The sequence below is a fragment of the Mustela lutreola genome, chromosome X (assembly GCF_030435805.1).
Source record: "Mustela lutreola isolate mMusLut2 chromosome X, mMusLut2.pri, whole genome shotgun sequence".
Taxonomy (NCBI): Eukaryota; Metazoa; Chordata; class Mammalia; order Carnivora; family Mustelidae; genus Mustela; species Mustela lutreola.
In genome coordinates, this window is record NC_081308.1 from 107272378 (window position 1) to 107289368 (window position 16991).

At 38.1% G+C, this 16991-nt stretch overlaps 1 protein-coding gene across 4 annotated transcripts in view; it reads right to left on the bottom strand.

The window, feature by feature from the left end:
- Positions 1 to 16991, bottom strand: part of TENM1 (teneurin transmembrane protein 1) — an 801117-nt gene that overhangs the window by 539880 nt on the left and 244246 nt on the right. The gene's annotated exons all lie outside the window — the stretch shown is intronic.

The window sequence follows — 16991 nt, forward strand, 5'->3', positions numbered from 1 at the left end:
ATATGAATCTGTATTTTAGGGGAGAGGTTCAAACTGGAGTTGAAGAATTTTTAGAATATAAATGGTATTAACAACACAAGACAGGGTGGTATGAGCGAGAGAATAAGTGCCTCAAAGATCAGAGAAGAGGTTCTCAGGGTCTCCTGTGTTTCATGGTTGGGAGAATGAGGAGGATCATAGGGTGACTCCGAAGGAATTGTCCATAGCACAGGAGGAGACTCAGAAAAATATGACATCCCGAAAATCAAGAAAAGAAGAAGGAATGATCAACAAAGTCCAATGCTGCTGAAAGGTCAAGATGAGAACTAAGACTAGACCACCGAACTTAGGAATGTGGAGGCCTTGGTGATCTTGACAAGGGTATTTGCTAAGAATGTCCAGAAACTCTTAGGCTTAGATACTAGAAAAATTGTTAACCTGAATGTCAGCTTTCTTGTACATACTAGTAGAGAATGAAATGAAGAAGACCACGATGCAACAATAAGACACTGGAAAATGCCTGTCAGTAAAATGACTGAATATTGATAGGCCACTTTATTTATTTATTGAGAAAGAAAGCACGAGCCAGCTGGGGGAGGTGGTGGGCAGAGAGAGAATCTCAAGCAGGCTCCCCGCTGAGCACAGAACCTGATATCAGGCTCAATCCCAGGACCCTGAGGTCATGACTTGAGCCAAAATCAATAGTCAGATGCTCAACCAACTGACCCACCCAGGTGCCTTGGTGGCCCACTTTAACTAGGTACAAGGAAGGAGAAAACAAAAGTCAGACGGTATGAATTTCAAAACAGGAAAGGCTATTAAACTAAAGGCCTTGGAATAAATTGGTTATCAATGAGTAAATGAGTAAATCACCTCTGGTTCAGTTAATGCAGGCAGTTAGTACATAATGTTAGAAAGAGTGAGGTCAAGAATTTGATCTTTAACCTAGACAACTATCCTGACAAAATACACACACACACACACACGCACGTACTGTCCCATGGCCACAATATACACTTTAGTCATGCATGGCTGGCCATCTTGCAAATATTATTGGCCTAATGCCTGATGCTAATCACAGAGAATTCCTGACATTAAAGTCAGAAAGCTCAGGGTATTTTCCTATATCTAAGAAAATCATCCAGATATTTCTATGCTAGGTAAGGAGGATTATTTTCTATCATAGACCCACATGAATATCAACTACTCTATCAGATGAATGCCATTTAATATATATAGTGTATCAATTAAAAGCATGACCTTTAGTGCCTAGAACACATATGTTCAAGTGCCAACTGGGCCAATTCCTAGATGTGTCATCTTAGAAAAGTTAAACCTTTTTCCGTAAGTCTCTATCACCTGTAAACTGGGGATTATACATGTATCTAAATGCCATAAGATTGTTTAAAAGGTTAAATGAGATCATGCTTAGCACAGTACCTGACACATAATAAATATTAGCTCTTATTGAATATGGGAAAGCATGAGGATTTATTTGCTGAAATATAATTACTTACAAGGTCCCACCCTGCTCTCTTTGCTAGTCTAGAAGCATTTTTCTTGAACAGTTTTCAATTTTATTTTAAATTTGGGAACTCACCAGAGACTGATTTTTGTTTTGTTTCAGCTGCTCAGAAGTCACCTATGAAGTTAAGCCTCTTATGTGGATTAAGTCAATGGCAATATTGATTTGGGCTTTTTATGAGCTACCAATTCTAGTTATCATAACCTTTCAAGGAAGAAAAAAAATACCCTAGAAGATTAGAAACTCTCCCATTTTCTGAGTAGACTAAATTGCAAAATAATCCAGTGGATGCTTGGTTAGGATGGCCATCAAGATAACAAACTAAATAGTAATGTTTCATTTATTCAAACTACAGCATCAATAGCATGTATCACCTATAGTCTATCAACAAAGGAAAGTGAAGAGATGAATTTGTTCAATTTTTTAACTAGTTCTCGAGCATTCCCAACATAAATACCCATTAGTATGTACAGAATTATGAACAAATATGGGTATGCAATGACAGTAACTGAAATGAGATTGGTTCATAAAACCTTTCAAATGGACTTGTGGCAAAGTCAATGGAAAGTGATGAAGGATCGGACAGGATAAGACTCCTCTGCTGTTGAAGGGTCACAAAAACCCCATCCTTGAGGTCAATGCCATCAGCAAGTATTAGAAAGAGTATATGTTCTAACGCTAACCCTACTTTGGATAGAGTTTTCAGACCTACAGTATAACAAAAGCCACTATGCTTTTGGCAGATTAGGGCAGAATAAGATTCTTCTAATCCAATTGGTTAATGTACTTGACTACAATACTGAAAAGATGGATGTCAGGGATTTCATCAATACTCTTTCAGGATTTAAAATTTTTATTATTTGGCATTAATCATATCATTTTTAGCTGAGACATTCTGGAGAAGAACTGAACCAAAACTGATTCTCTGTGTTTCAAAGCAGTTTAATCGAAGGTCTTACAAACTCTAGTCACTATGACAGGGCTAAAAAGTTTGTTAAGCCTGTTTCCACTATTTGTCTTCTATACAGTTAAGCTACAACATCAAATGCATGGGAACATGGACTCTTCAATGAAATCGGACTGGGTAATGGGGACATAGCATGCTCCCTTATTCCCATGCACAAAGTTCTACCTCATTCATTTTCATGTTATTTCCAGTGACACAATTTCCCAGATCCTAAGAATGGGCAAGAAATCACTCTCTGAAAATAGCTGTAATTGGCATTCTGTGAGTTGAAGGCACTATGAAAGGATTTGACAACTGGGAATAATATTTGTGTCCTGGCAGTTTTCAGAATGATTTATGTATACAATCTCAGTTGATCCTCTGTACCACTGCAAGGCAATATTAGCTTCATTTTACATAAGAGGAAGCAAAACCTGGTAAAAAGTTCTCTTATTAAAAGAAAACAAAATATTGTTTGAGCACTTACTTTGTGGCAGAGTTTACAAGAACAAAAATTACACAGTCCCTGCCCTCAAGAAGTTTAAAATTTAGTTGGAGAAACAAACAAGGAAACAACTGTCTGTTGTCAATTACAATTAAAGACAATGGGTGCTATGGTAGGAGTACGTGCAGAGTGCTATAGGAGCACATGGGAAGGGTATCCAGTCAAGATTGCACAGAATCAAGGGAGGCATTCCAGATCAGCCAGTGTCTAGATGGGGACTAAAAGGCTGAGAAGGACCTAGCCAGATGAAGAGAAAGAAAAAGCAGGTTTGTTCCAATACTTCAGCCACAAATGAAAGCTGCTACAAAGGAACCCAGGGTTATATCAACAGTTTGGACTCAACTGGTAGAATTTTATCGAGTCCAAAACCATGAAAGAAATGAAGGACCATACCTTTAAGAGTAGCGAAGTGGCATGGCTGGATGGCATGCATCACAAAGGAGCATGTTCTTTGTTTTATTGAGGTTTGTTGGCATTTAACATGAGGGTAAGGAGTTTCTAGTGTTGCAGTCAGGATGGAAGTTTGCAGAGGGTAGGATAGCCAGAGTAGTGCCAAGAGCGTGACTGACGGAGAAACAGTGGCCTCTGAGGAGTCATGTTTGAGACAGGTGCCCAAGACTTCATTCATCCAACTCAATCCATTCATTCCACCAGCAAATATTTACTGAGTACTTACTGTGTGGTAACACTGTGCTAGGCTATTAAGCAAAAGAACAATATGAACTCCAACTGGGTGGCTCAGTCAGTTAAATGTCTGCCTTCAGTTCAGGTCATGATTCCAGGTCAGTATTCTTTATATTATACCACCTTGAAAAATTAATCAACAAATACACCAAAACAATGAACTCAATCTGTTGTTTTTAAGACTTATTTATTTTAGGTGAAAGGGGCAGAGGGAAAGAGAGAGAAAGAGAGAAAGAGAGAGAGTATTAAGCAAACTCTGTGCTGAGTGATGAGCCCTACTTAGGACTTGATCCCACAACCCTGAGATCATGACCTGAGCCAAAACCAAGAGTTAGACACTTAACTGACTGTACCACCCAAGTACCCCAATGACACTCAATTTTTTTAAAGATTTTTTTAAAAAGACTTTATTTATTTATTTGACAGAGAGAGAGATCACAAGTAGGCAGAAAGGGAGGCAGAGAGAGAGGGGGAAGCAGGCTCCCCGCTGAGCAGAGAGCCCAATGTGGGGCTCGATCCCAGGACCCTGGGATCATGACCTGAGCTGAAAGCAGAAGCTTAACCCACTGAGCCACACAGGTGCCCCCATTTTTAAAGATTTTATGTATTTATTTCTCAAAGAGAGAGAGAGCAGGGTGAGTAGCAAGCAGAGAGAGAAACAGGCTCCCCACTGAGCAAGGAGCCAGGTTCAGGACTCCATCCCAGGACCCTGGAATCATGACCTGAGCTGAAGGCAGACATTTAACTGACTGAGCCACCCAGGCATCCTAGTACTCAACTTTTTAATTCAATTTAAAAGTATTTGTTAAATGTGTGGCCCACAACATGCAAAATGGTGCACTATGTGTAAGTGCCCAGTTACTGGTTAATGATGTCTGGTTATTACTCCATGAGTTCCAAAGACAGGACAAGGTGAAAGAGGCTTAAAGTGCTACCTGTGGAATTTTGGTAACATACACTTAGCAGTAAACACGGTCAAATACCAGAAAAAGGTAGAAATTTCTTGACGCTTTCAAAATAAACAATTAACAAATACTGAATGCTTCCTCTGGAAAGTATTGATTACGGATTCTCTGGTAAGACTTAAAAGTATAGAGAGGAAAAATTACAATCACTATGTTAATGCAGGGAGGGAGAAATCAACACACCATAGTCTTACCAAAGCCTGGTGATACGTCTGGAATAGAATCAGATTTGATGTAATTTGTTAAGGGGTAGGTTTAGTGTGGTCCTGCCTGAAGGCATGTCCTCTGAAGGTCCTTGGCAGCCTTGTAATTCAATTTTAAGTGCTTTGAACTTTGGTTTGGAACCTGAGTAATAAAAACTGCTTAATTGTGTTCTTTTTACAGCTTCTATTTTTTTAAGCATTATTTTAGCGAAAGTTCAAGTGTTTTACCAAGAGAATGATTTATGAGAGTCAGTCTAGTTTGTTGCAAAGGTAACTTTCTGATGGCGCTCTAGCTGAATCTGGATGTCATGTAAGATTACAAATCCCAGGAGGACAGCCCTTCACAGTGTTCTTATGAAGGCAGAATTCTAATGACATAAACTCCAAACTTTATATTAAAATGTAAATCTCAATCCCATAATATGTACATATGTGCCAGTAAGAGTTGCAAATACACATTTTTTACAAATATACATTTTAGGTCATCATATTAGAACAATATAACCATAATTAATAAAAATCTAAATAATAGGGAGACTCATTTAGTTCAAGTACCTCCCTTTCCCCTCACCACTGGCAGTTGGCACTGAAAAGAATGAGACAAATATCAACAATACAAAGCCATCTCCAAGCTTTCAGGTTTTTTATTTGTACACTGAGGCCCCTATTCAATGGCTTCAATATCTAAAGTCTAGTACAATCATAGTCGAAGTAACTGATCAGAATAATATCCTCCTACATACACATGAAGTCTTAAACCGTTTAATTCCACATCTAAATTCAACTCTACAAACCACGGCATGGAGAAAAAAAGGGGGGACTCATACATTTTAGAAAGCCTTCTGTCAACGGATTTTGGGCTAATTGTTTTTAACTGCAGAAGGTTTTGAACTTACACTTCAACTGCATAACCATTTTATCTCAGCTAGTTTTTTACGGTATGGCAAGGACTATAAACCACTCAGACAAAACATTATATGCTAAAACTATCAAATACGTTTCCCCGAAAAGTAAAAAAGATACACAGCAATCAAGGTGGCCAGTATTCAAATTTGAGCCTTTTACAAATTTAATGTAACTGAAGAGAATGCTAAGTGCTACACATTTAGTAAATTCACTTGTTCAATAAATATTCACTGAACACCTATTATGTGCCAAATATTGTTCTAGGCTCTCAAGTTAATTGCCAAAGCGTGATGGCAGAAAGATGGCACAGCCAGCCTGACTGCATTTTTAAGTCAAATTGATCAGAGAGGTACCATGGTCCATAGACCAGACAAATTGGCCCTGCTAATCATAGTGCAGACTGCAAAGCCATGCTGACCGTTGGCCCTGGCTGTGTGTTACACTGAGGATGCTTCAGAAATCAGCTTTATTGCTATCTATGCAAGAGGTAGTCTGAGAGAAGCAACTGAGAAACACAGAGCTTGCCAGCCACTAACACTTGCGAGCATACATGGGTCTTCAAGCATTTGGGGTGAGAAGCTATAAAAGAGGAGACATAAGTGTCCGCGTATGAATTTTAGATGCTGCTCCATATAGCTTCTTTTCTGTCTTGCCTCTCTATTATATACATCTATGTCTTGCTTAAGAAAATGCAATTCATAGAAAACAAGAGAGCGATTACATTGGATATTGATCCACCTCATTGTTTCTTTAAATCATATGTAATTATTTGTAAGTTAGACCTATAAATATAAAATGAAAAATTATTTATTATATATAAACTATGACCATCACCAAATATATGACATATACATGTATATGTATACATATGAAACATACAATATAATTCTCCATTTCTTATGACTCTCTCATTTTTCAAAACCACAGATTGCTTTTCTTCCAATTAGTGAAGGTGATTTGGGACTTATTTATTGATTAGTTTAAGACACGTTAGCATTTAGCCTGGTTGTACATCAATGTGATAATTTTTTTAAAGTGTTCTTGAAACTCTGGGCTTGAACCATTAATGAGGAGACATAATTGGACTTTACTGGTGAAGCCTTGTAAATGTCTCAGCTGAAGCTAGAGAAATGAATCTTAACTCAAACCTTTAAATTCTATGAAAGGTTTGGGCGTGTCCTTTTTAATTTTTTCTTGCCTTTGAGCTCATTTCTAACTGCTTTCTTACATGACATAAAAGACACAAAGGGTCATTTGCTCAAACAGATAAAGACTTGAGAGTAATAAAATTAACTACTTCATGTGTTACGGGAATGACTGGCACCAAAAATAGCACTGCATATGGTTCAGTTTAGACTGACAGGGCAGCAGAATCCTCAGCTTTTCATATAAAGGCTTCAAATGAGAATATTTCCAAGGTTCCAGGGGATTCAAGATTTATCTTCTGTCACCTCTAGACCTTTTCAGAATTATAATGAGAAAGAAAAGAGTTCTGAAAATAAATAGAACTTATTTGTATATGGAGCTAGTTCTGCCTCACAGATGACCAAAAAAACAGAATAACAGTTTTCTGACAGGACGGTTTCCTGACAGGACATGCTGGCATACCTCAGCGTCATGCCTCTGCAGATATTTAAAGCTGCTTTTGACTGTTCACATGAATAAAAAGCTACATCTTGAAATGCCAATTATGAATCTTGCTCAAATCTTTGTAATCAAAGAGAATCAGCATGTAACGCCGACATAGTCTCAATCAACTCTCTGAACTGAAACCCTCCAAGATGCCTCAGTTTCCCTGTTATCTATTGAACCGAATCTTCAATAGTCTCTGGGTCTCAGCCACCTCACCTCTCTTGTTTGTCATTCAAATTATCTGACTTACCCTTGCCTGGCCTTTGTGTTAACCATATGATAAATGGGCCGCCAAGAGTTAAAAGGAAAAGAACAAAGCTTTTTTTGGTCCCCCATTGCCACAATCCCAGGGCTATCTATCCCCTTTGATCCTGCCCCCGGAGCTGAAGCAATTCACAGAGAGGAACCAAATTATGTACCTGAAAGAGGACAGTGGCTTTGTTTCCCAGGGCCTGGTCATCTATGTGACACCTCAACAGGGAGCCAGTCCTTTCGTTCTGAAATTATGCAGATCCTCAAAGGAAAGTACACAATTCCACTGAGTAAAGAGTTGTTTAAGAAGAGAACACCATTATCATTCTCCCTACTGTAGTGTAGGCCTTAACAGAGATGTAAGAAGAAACATTAGAGGGTTAAACTCAGTATTAGGCAAAGTGGGCTCAGGGACAGACAGCAGAAGAGAAATGGATGTGCAGAGGCAACAGATATTTTCAGACTGAGAGCAAAAGGCCACATCGGCTCAGAAGTAGCAAGCAAAAGAATTGAGAAACTGACCTGCCTATGCCTGGATAAAGAATGTTCAACAGCAAGAGAGATGATCAAAGGTAAAATTGCACCCATGTAATATATATGTAATTAATGGTAACCCTGTGCTGTTTCGTAAAATTAGTTTAAGAATCTATAGAAAGAAGTTTTTCCATCAAATTTAGTTCTACTAGGTGAATACTACTCATTTGACAATGAATTGGTATTTAGGAAGTGGTGAATTGTACGGGACTAGGGTTACCTAATACTCGGAGCTATCTGATAAAGATAAAAAGGGGAGTTTTACAGAGATGATGGCGTTCAGGAGGATGTTTGCAGGTGCACGCTCTATACTCATCACTGTGAATACCCTTCCTCCATTTTTCCACCTTTCTGGCTCCCTTCCCTTCTCCAAAATTGTGTTCATAACTTACCTGAATGATATGTATCTCTGCACACATCAGCATAACTTAAAAATATCATTTGTGTGTCAGGGTGTGTTGTATAAATGTCAATATAAGGAACGATAGCCTCCCTTGTTAGAAACATAATCCAGACCATCTGTGGATTTAGCAGTGGGTGGAAACCTTCCTGGTTAATGATGACAGTAGTAAATCAAGGTGACATAATGCCAAGGGAAGGTGAAATTCAGGGGCTGAGTTTACTACTTGGCTGGCTCCCACCCCCAACGGCTTCTCCTTGTAGCTCCTTTTAGTGCTAAATCTTGGAAGATTTAAGTTGCATTAACTAAGTACAAATCAAATTCCCTTAGCAGAGAATCCTAACCCATGATCTATGGATGCAAGACTTCAAGGGCTTCCTGAGCCCCTTGAAATGCATGGCAGATATTGTATATATGTGCATTTCCTTCTGAACAGAAGATTCAGAGCTTTGATCAGATTCTTAAAGCATTTAGTGGTTTCTCCTCCTGTACCCCTTGCTGTGAAAAACCATTACTCTGAGCACTGGGAGACACTACAGGATATTCCAAAGAATGGTATGATCTGATTTGTGTTTCAGAAAGATCACTGGTAACATACAGAGGAGAGTCTGGATTTTGCTTGTCCTTAGAAGAAGCTTCAACTCATCAGCTATGCATCCTAGCTCCCTTAAATCTGTCACAGAGTGGCACCCCAAAAGTACAGACTTTTCAGCTTTAGTTTGACCCTCAATACTGTTTGGGAACCATTTTCCCAAATGAGAATGACTATTCATTGCACAGTGTGGACATCACCAACTAGAGCCAAACCTAACAGTGTTGGGAAAAGAATATAGGCTTTAGTCTGAAAAAATTCATGGATTTATATTTTACATCTATTTACTATAATTGAAGGGTCACGATGATTATCTCTATATCAAAGAGTTATGATAAGGACTAAATAAAAACTATATGTGAGCCCACTCAGCAGAATGTTTGACACAGAGTTGTCAATAATATTTATTGCCATTACGATCTTCACATCTCCATCTTCTCTCTCACCTCTCCTGACCTCCAGATGTATTTGTCAAGAACCTCTCTTGTCACTCATCTGAAACTCCCGACTCAATCCACACTCTCATCAGATAACCTTGTCTCTATCCAAGACAATTGAGATCATTACAACATGAACTTCAACTTTTGCCACTCCACTTCAGAACTTATTTCCTATCTCAGAGGAGGCACCAAACCATTTCAAAACCTTTCCCTCCACCTGAGATCCTAAAACATTCTCCAATAGAGCCTTATTCCTGTCATCACATTCAATTGCTTCACTCCTCAAATCCTTATGATCGGGGATCTTTCTCTAAGATTACTGAAATTGTTTGCTCCAAGGATGTGAATCCCTGTCTTGGATGCACACTGCAATCTCCTGAGGAATTCTTTTAAATGCCTAGGTCTCACTTGTGGATATTGTGGTTTAATTCATCTAAGGACCAGTCTTAGCTCTGGGATTCATAAAACTCCCCAGGTGATTTTAATGCCAGCCAAGGTGGAGGATCTCTGATCTAATGTCAGCAATGACCTTCTAAACTGCCTGTTTTACTGACTTTTATCAACTTTCATTCTTCTTGTTGATTCTGAAGAGTCTGACGATATTAGTCACATCTTTTGCTAGAAAGTCCCCTCCCTTGGCTTAAGTGATACCCTTTCCTTTTGGTCTTTCTCTGATATCTCTAGACCACCTCTTTTCTTCTGCCCATTATTTTAAGTGCAATTGTACCTCAGGGTATCATATTTGGCTCTCTTTATTTTGAACTGTACGTATTCTCCCTAGATTATCTCTTCCACTCCCACTGCTTCTGGAACCATCTATTTATAGATGACTCCAAACACACCACACACAGACACACACACACACACACACACACACACACACACACACACACAGAGTAACATCATTTCCTCGAACTTGAGATCTGAATTTTGAGCTATCTCTATGTGGTAGTTATGGCAGTGGGCTCTAATGTCGGATTGTCTGGGTTCCAATCCCATTCCTGTTACTTACTACCTCTGTAATATTAGGCAAGTTATTTAGCATCTCTGTGCTTCACTATACTCTTCTGCAAACAGGGATAAAATGATCCCAACCTTATAGCATTATTAGGTTGAGTGCATAACATAATCCATCTAAAGTGCCTTACTTGGTGCCTGGTGGTTAATAGATGTTAGATTTTTCTCTTATAATCATTGTTATCATCTCCAAGCCAATTACGTGGTTCTAGCTTCTAGACTCCCATGGTACTTTACATATATCACTATTATAACATCAGTCACTTTGTGCCACTGTTGCTGGTTTATATTTGCCTTCCTACCATACTCTGCATTCTCTGAGGGCAAAACCTGTTTCTTATTCATCTATTTATCTTCAGAGTTTAACACAAAACTTGGCACAGATAAGCAGAGCACAGATAGAAAGCAGGTTTCATCTCAAGGAGGTTCATTTTAATTACTGTTGACAACCTACTGACAATGCTTGCATGGAATGCTGTGTTGATGGAAGTGTGAGGTTGCCGTTGGGCTCACCAAGAAAGAATGCCATGATTTGATCAGGGACGTCTGCCAAGGGGCAAGTTAGAGGGAGCAGTGGCCCAAGTGCCACTGACATTTCATCACACTTTAAGATAATATGTAAGTAAATATTTATCAAGTAAGTTTTATGAACAAATGAAACTGACTAAAAGACATGAACCAAGTGGAGTTACTGCCAAATAACATAGTTTTCTTTTAGAGTCTAGGTCCTTTCTGGGTAGTCACAGATTTTTATGCCAGAAACTTGTGAAAACTAGAGGTACGATATGCTCACAACACTGAATTCATTAGAGGTTATCAAATGCTGGTAAAATTTTCATTTTATAGGCCTTGCTACCTTCTATTATACCTACCATCTGTGATCTTTAACATGTAAATACATATTCTAAGATTAAAAGTTCTTTTAGGATTTTCATAGGAACTGTTACCCAAAATGTCTATATGCTAAACAAATAATAGTTTATACTACTGCTAAGAGCTTGAAATAAGAATCTAAAAATGTGCTTCTCAAATTTGGGCTTCTGTTTGCTCCTTGAATGCACCAGTGGCAATGGTATTTGAGCAGCTTCTGTGGAATGAAGGGGCAATATTCCACTTACGGAATATTGCCTGGGGCAAGGAGTGGAGAAATAATAGTCACTTGTGTCCATTTACTTGAAGATTAACTTCATCCATCTAGCAAAGTACCTGAAACACAGCTGACACTAAATGAAAGCTTGATGAGTAAATGAAAAAAAAAATGGACAGATGGACAGATGGACGGATGGATTTACGGATGCATGGATGCCAACGTTTGCTTCCATGTAATCTTGGTAAATACAAATCAACAGTTCTAAATTTCTTCCACCAGATGGCGATAATGTGAGATTTAAGCTTAGGTTGTAAGACAGAGGAAACCAACCAACCAAACAAAAACCACATCAGGAGAAAAAGAAGCCACAAAAGAGCAAGAAGGCAAAGAGAAAATGTTTGTGTCAGATGTAGTATCTCAAGAGTCTGTGATTTTGTGGGATCTGTAACAGGTCCTCACTATACCTCTTTCACATTCATAATTACTGATCCATAAAATGGCTACATTCAAAATGAATCTTATTATAAAATTATAGGGCACTTCTCATAACTAAAATTATTATATTTGGCTCATACATTCATATATTGATATTTTCATTTGGCTTATACTAATTTTTTTAGTTAATTGATGTCTCCCATGGAAGTGAGTCTGCTTCGGAAAAACCGCTAGCCTCTGCGCCTCTGGGAAATCTACCTTGGCTATTAGACCTGCCGAAAAGCACATAAAATAAGTTTGCCTAGGGCTCATCTAACCCATCAGTAAAGAATTGTGAATAATATTAGATTAGTGTCCATCCCTTAATTCGAAAGCTTTTGGAAATAAGAAAATCAGTTTTAGAATCCAGTACTTTGTGTGTACCTGGGGCAGTGGGTGCTGCTTTCTTGACAAACAAAAATAGGAATTTAAAGATATTTTCAGATGGGATTAAGGATTTCCTCTTATTAATATTTCCTCCAAATAAATCTTGAATTAGATGGCACAACCACTTCCCTACAAAGTGAAACAAACAAACAGACTCAGGAATATCTCATTATAAATTAGATAGCACGGGGCACCTGGGTGCCTCAATGGGTTAAAGCCTCTGCCTTCGGCTCAGGTCATGATCCCAGGGTTCTGGGATCGAGCCCCGCATCAGGCTCTCTCTGCTCAGTCGGGAGCCTGCTGCCCCCTATCTCTCTCTCTCTGCCTGCCTCTATGCCTACTTGTGATCTCTGTCTGTCAAATAAACAAATAAATAAAATCTTTAATAAATTAGCACATCATCTGCCCTTTTCTTAAGATCAACAGAATAAAAAATCTTGTTAAACCTCTTTGTAAACCCTTAGTGACTGAAACAAAAAGAGGCTGGCAAGGTTGTCAGGGAAGGAAGTGAAGGGAAATTAATGTTTGTGGAGTTCCTAACCATTTTCACACTTACAATCATAATTGATACTTACCATATCCTCATGACGTAGGTATGGAAGGAATATAGTGTAGTGAGTGATGGGAACTTCAGAGCCAAAGACTTGACTTCCAGCCCAACTCTTACCAGTTTTTAGCTGCAGAAATTGACCTGTTATTTCTCACTCAGCCTCAGTTACCTTATCTGTAAACTGGAGATAATAAGTCATATTTCATAAGGTGTTTAAGGAGCGAATGTAGAGTACCTAGCAGAGTCCTGAAACAGAGTAGGTACTTGTCAAGATTTATTTTTATTATTATTTTTATTCTTAACACTGTGATTATGGTGTTGTTAATGATGATAATGAAGTCAATTCTGCAGATGAAAAACAGGCTCAGAGAGCCGAAGTAACTTGCTTAAGGCAGCATAGCCCATAAGCCTGAAAGGCATCTAGCAGAGTGTCTGCCACTATGCTAGGTGCCCGATTATATTTGCTTTCTTCCTTCCTGACTTAACAATTTTCTGAGAATTTTATTCCTCAAAGATAATGACAATTCTAGGTTAATACAAAGTACTACCACCACATAAATATGTGAAAGTTATTAATATTTTCTTTTGCTCATGGGTAGTAATATATGGAATAAGACAACAAAGTAGATTTCAGACCTCAACAAAGAAGATGATAATTGGGTTCACGGTTTTGCCTAATGAGAAATAATTCATTTCCCCCCACCTAAAAAACCTTATTTTCCCCTTAGATATCTGTAAAGATCAGCGAGTCAGTGACTGATAATATCCCAAGTTTCTGGACTTTTACCTCCTGGATCTTTATACTTGAGTATATATAAGTCAGTGCACCAAAGGATAGTGCTAGCTAAAAATTTAAATAGGTTGAAAATGTATTTATGTAAGTTCACGGATGATAGATTCAGGTTTTTGTCCTTGGTCTTTTTCTAGTCTCACTCTGCACATTCTCTCTGGGTGATATCATCCACCCCAGGCATTTCCTACTGTAAGATACTAAAGAACTCAAATCTACTTATATCAACAGTCCAGATTGTTCCTGAATTCTAGACATGCATTTCCAAGTGCCTGATAGGAAAATCAACTGGGATGTCACCCAAGCATCTTACACATAAACACGTCCAGAAAGAAATTCATTCTTTTACCTTCTAAACCTACCCTCCTTCCTATTTTCCTTCTCTTAGTAAATGGAGCGTCATCTTCCCAGTGTCCCAAACTTGAAATCGAGGTGTCCTTTCCTCTGTTATCTCTTTCAACCTCAACAACTAATCGCTTACCAACTCCTATCAATTCCTCCACACTGACATCTCTGTACTATGTTTCTTTACCTCTTCTGAGATAGCCAGAGTTTATACCGTCATTACCATTCTTAGCCTGGGCTAATTCAGTAGCTTCATAGACTGCCTCTCTGCATCCAATTTTTCCCACCTGCAATCAATCTGTTATACTGCTACTTATATATCCATAATTCTCTCCTACACTTCTCATCCTAAAAATCATACTCAACATGAAATTCTCCATCACTTAAAAGCTGTGGTTTTTAATACATCAAGGGAAAAAAAGAACTCCTAAATTGGGCATGCAATATCTTTTTTGATCTAGCTCCAGTATACCTTACTCTTAGCCACACTGAGATTTTCACCATCCCAGGCCTTTTCACAGCTTTATTCTTCGGCACCTGCTGATCTACCCTCTTGGAATATCCTTTTCCAAGTAAGATCGTATTCAAATTTTAAGACCTAGATCAAATATTACATTTCTATGGACCCCAATTCCCTGTGTATTTCCATATCACTTTATTTATAAAAGTACTTACTACATTCAATTGCAGTGATTTGTTTGATATCTATTTTCTCCACCACATTATAGTGTATGGTTTCCTGCAAGCAGAAACTACTGGAGTCATCTCCAACCCTAGCACTGACTCAAGGTCTGACACATCCCAAGTACTAAGTAAAAGCTTATTGAATACTAATAGGTCACTGAAAAAAAGTTAGGATGGCATCATAGAAAACAAACTTTCGTCTTCTCAAAATTTATTTTGATCACAATGCAGAGACAAAATATGAGGCTGGCTAGAGGCTCTTTACACTGACTCAGTACAAAATTGCTTATATTTTTAGAACAAACTGCCACTAGACGTGAATTCTTATTTAAACTCACAACATATGAGGTCAAGCACTCTACACTTCATTCCCATAACCCATAACTCACAATTGTAAGTTCATATTCTGTAATAACAAACTTATAGAAAAATATTTTAATGGGAACTGTCCATTTGTTAAGGCATAAAAGAGCCAAAAATAGAAGAATAAAAATATTTTATAACAAATTTACAGTCATTAGCAGAACAAATAGGAAAGATTAAAATGAATTACTTGAAAAGACAAATATGAAACTTTTATTAATTATGATAAGAGCTAAAAATGTGTAATATAGCTAATATCATAAACATTTAAGCTATATTTAATGTTAGTATGAATATATAAAATCTTTGACTCAATTTAAAATTCCTCTAATGTAAGATTCTGATACTAATTAGAGTACAATAGTTTTCATTTATAATAACTGCATTTTACATGGTCCAGGGCAATGGCTGAGAATTTGCCCTTCTAAAAAGTTCATGGGTGATGCTGTTGCTGCTGGTCTAGGCCTCACATTTTGACAACCGCTGATCTAGATAATCAAATGAATTTTTTTTCATCTCAGCATGGATTACTCTTTAAAAAAAAAGTAACCTGCGTCAATGTCAGTATTTAAAAAGCAGGTTTCAATGTATTGTAAGTACTTGTGTTTTGGTTGATAACAACTTATTCCTTGAATTAAAAATTATAGAGCACAGATTATATGCAAAGTATTATAGAAAAATAGAAATCAGTAAATAAATCATGATCTGCATCTTCACTGAGTGTACATTGTAGACAAGTATATACAAAAATAATAAAAATCAGAAATGGGCACAAAGAGGATGACAGTGCAACAAAGGCTCTGTGGCAAAGTTGCTGGGAAACTAGGCCTTGAAGATGGTTGAATATGGAGAAAGGGAGATGGTGAAGAAGGGCATTCCAACAGAAAGGTGATGGCATGGCAAAAAGACTGAAGGGATGAGGTAAGGTCCAAGGAGATCAGTTAGGAAAAAAAAAGAGTTTAGGTAAAAGAAAATGAGAGCAGTGATAATGCTAATGGAAAGAAGATGGATTTGAGACAAGTAGAAATTAAATCTGCTGGAAGAGGCCGTTGATTAGGTACAGAAAGTATACATAGATGGCTGGGGAGAATGGGAGCATCATTAACAAATGCTGTGATGGAAAGAAAAGGGATGCAATTAGAGATGTTAAGATGACTGCTGCCATTTTAGATATATTAATTTAGAGCTGCCAGTGGAGGTGTCCATTCATTTGATAATGCCTAGCAGATAACTGAAAATGTAGGGCTAGAGTTTGGGGAAAATGATGGAGCTGAAGATAAATACTTGGAAGTCATCCAACTAGATGTGATCTTTGAGGCTCTCTGAGTAAAAGAGATGTCAAAGGGATGGGGCAGGGGCTCCTAGGTAACTCAGTCGTTAAGCATGTGCCTTAAGCTCAGGTTATTATCCTAGGGTCTTGGGATTGAGCCTGCATACTCTGCATCGGGCTCCCTGTTTAGTAAGAAGCCTGCATCTCCTTCTCACACTCCCCCTGCTTGTGTTCCCTATCTCTCTGTCAAGTAAATAAACAAAATCTCTAATTTTAAAAAAAAAAAAAGGGGGGATGGAGCAGTGGTCCTCAAACTTGAGTTGCCATCAGAATCCTCTGGAGGGCTTGTTAAACCATAGATTGCTGGGTTTCCCCCTCAGGGTTTCTGACTCAGTAGGTTTGCAGTGGAGTCTGAGAATTTGCATCACTAGCAAGTCCTACGTGTGATGCTGCTGTTG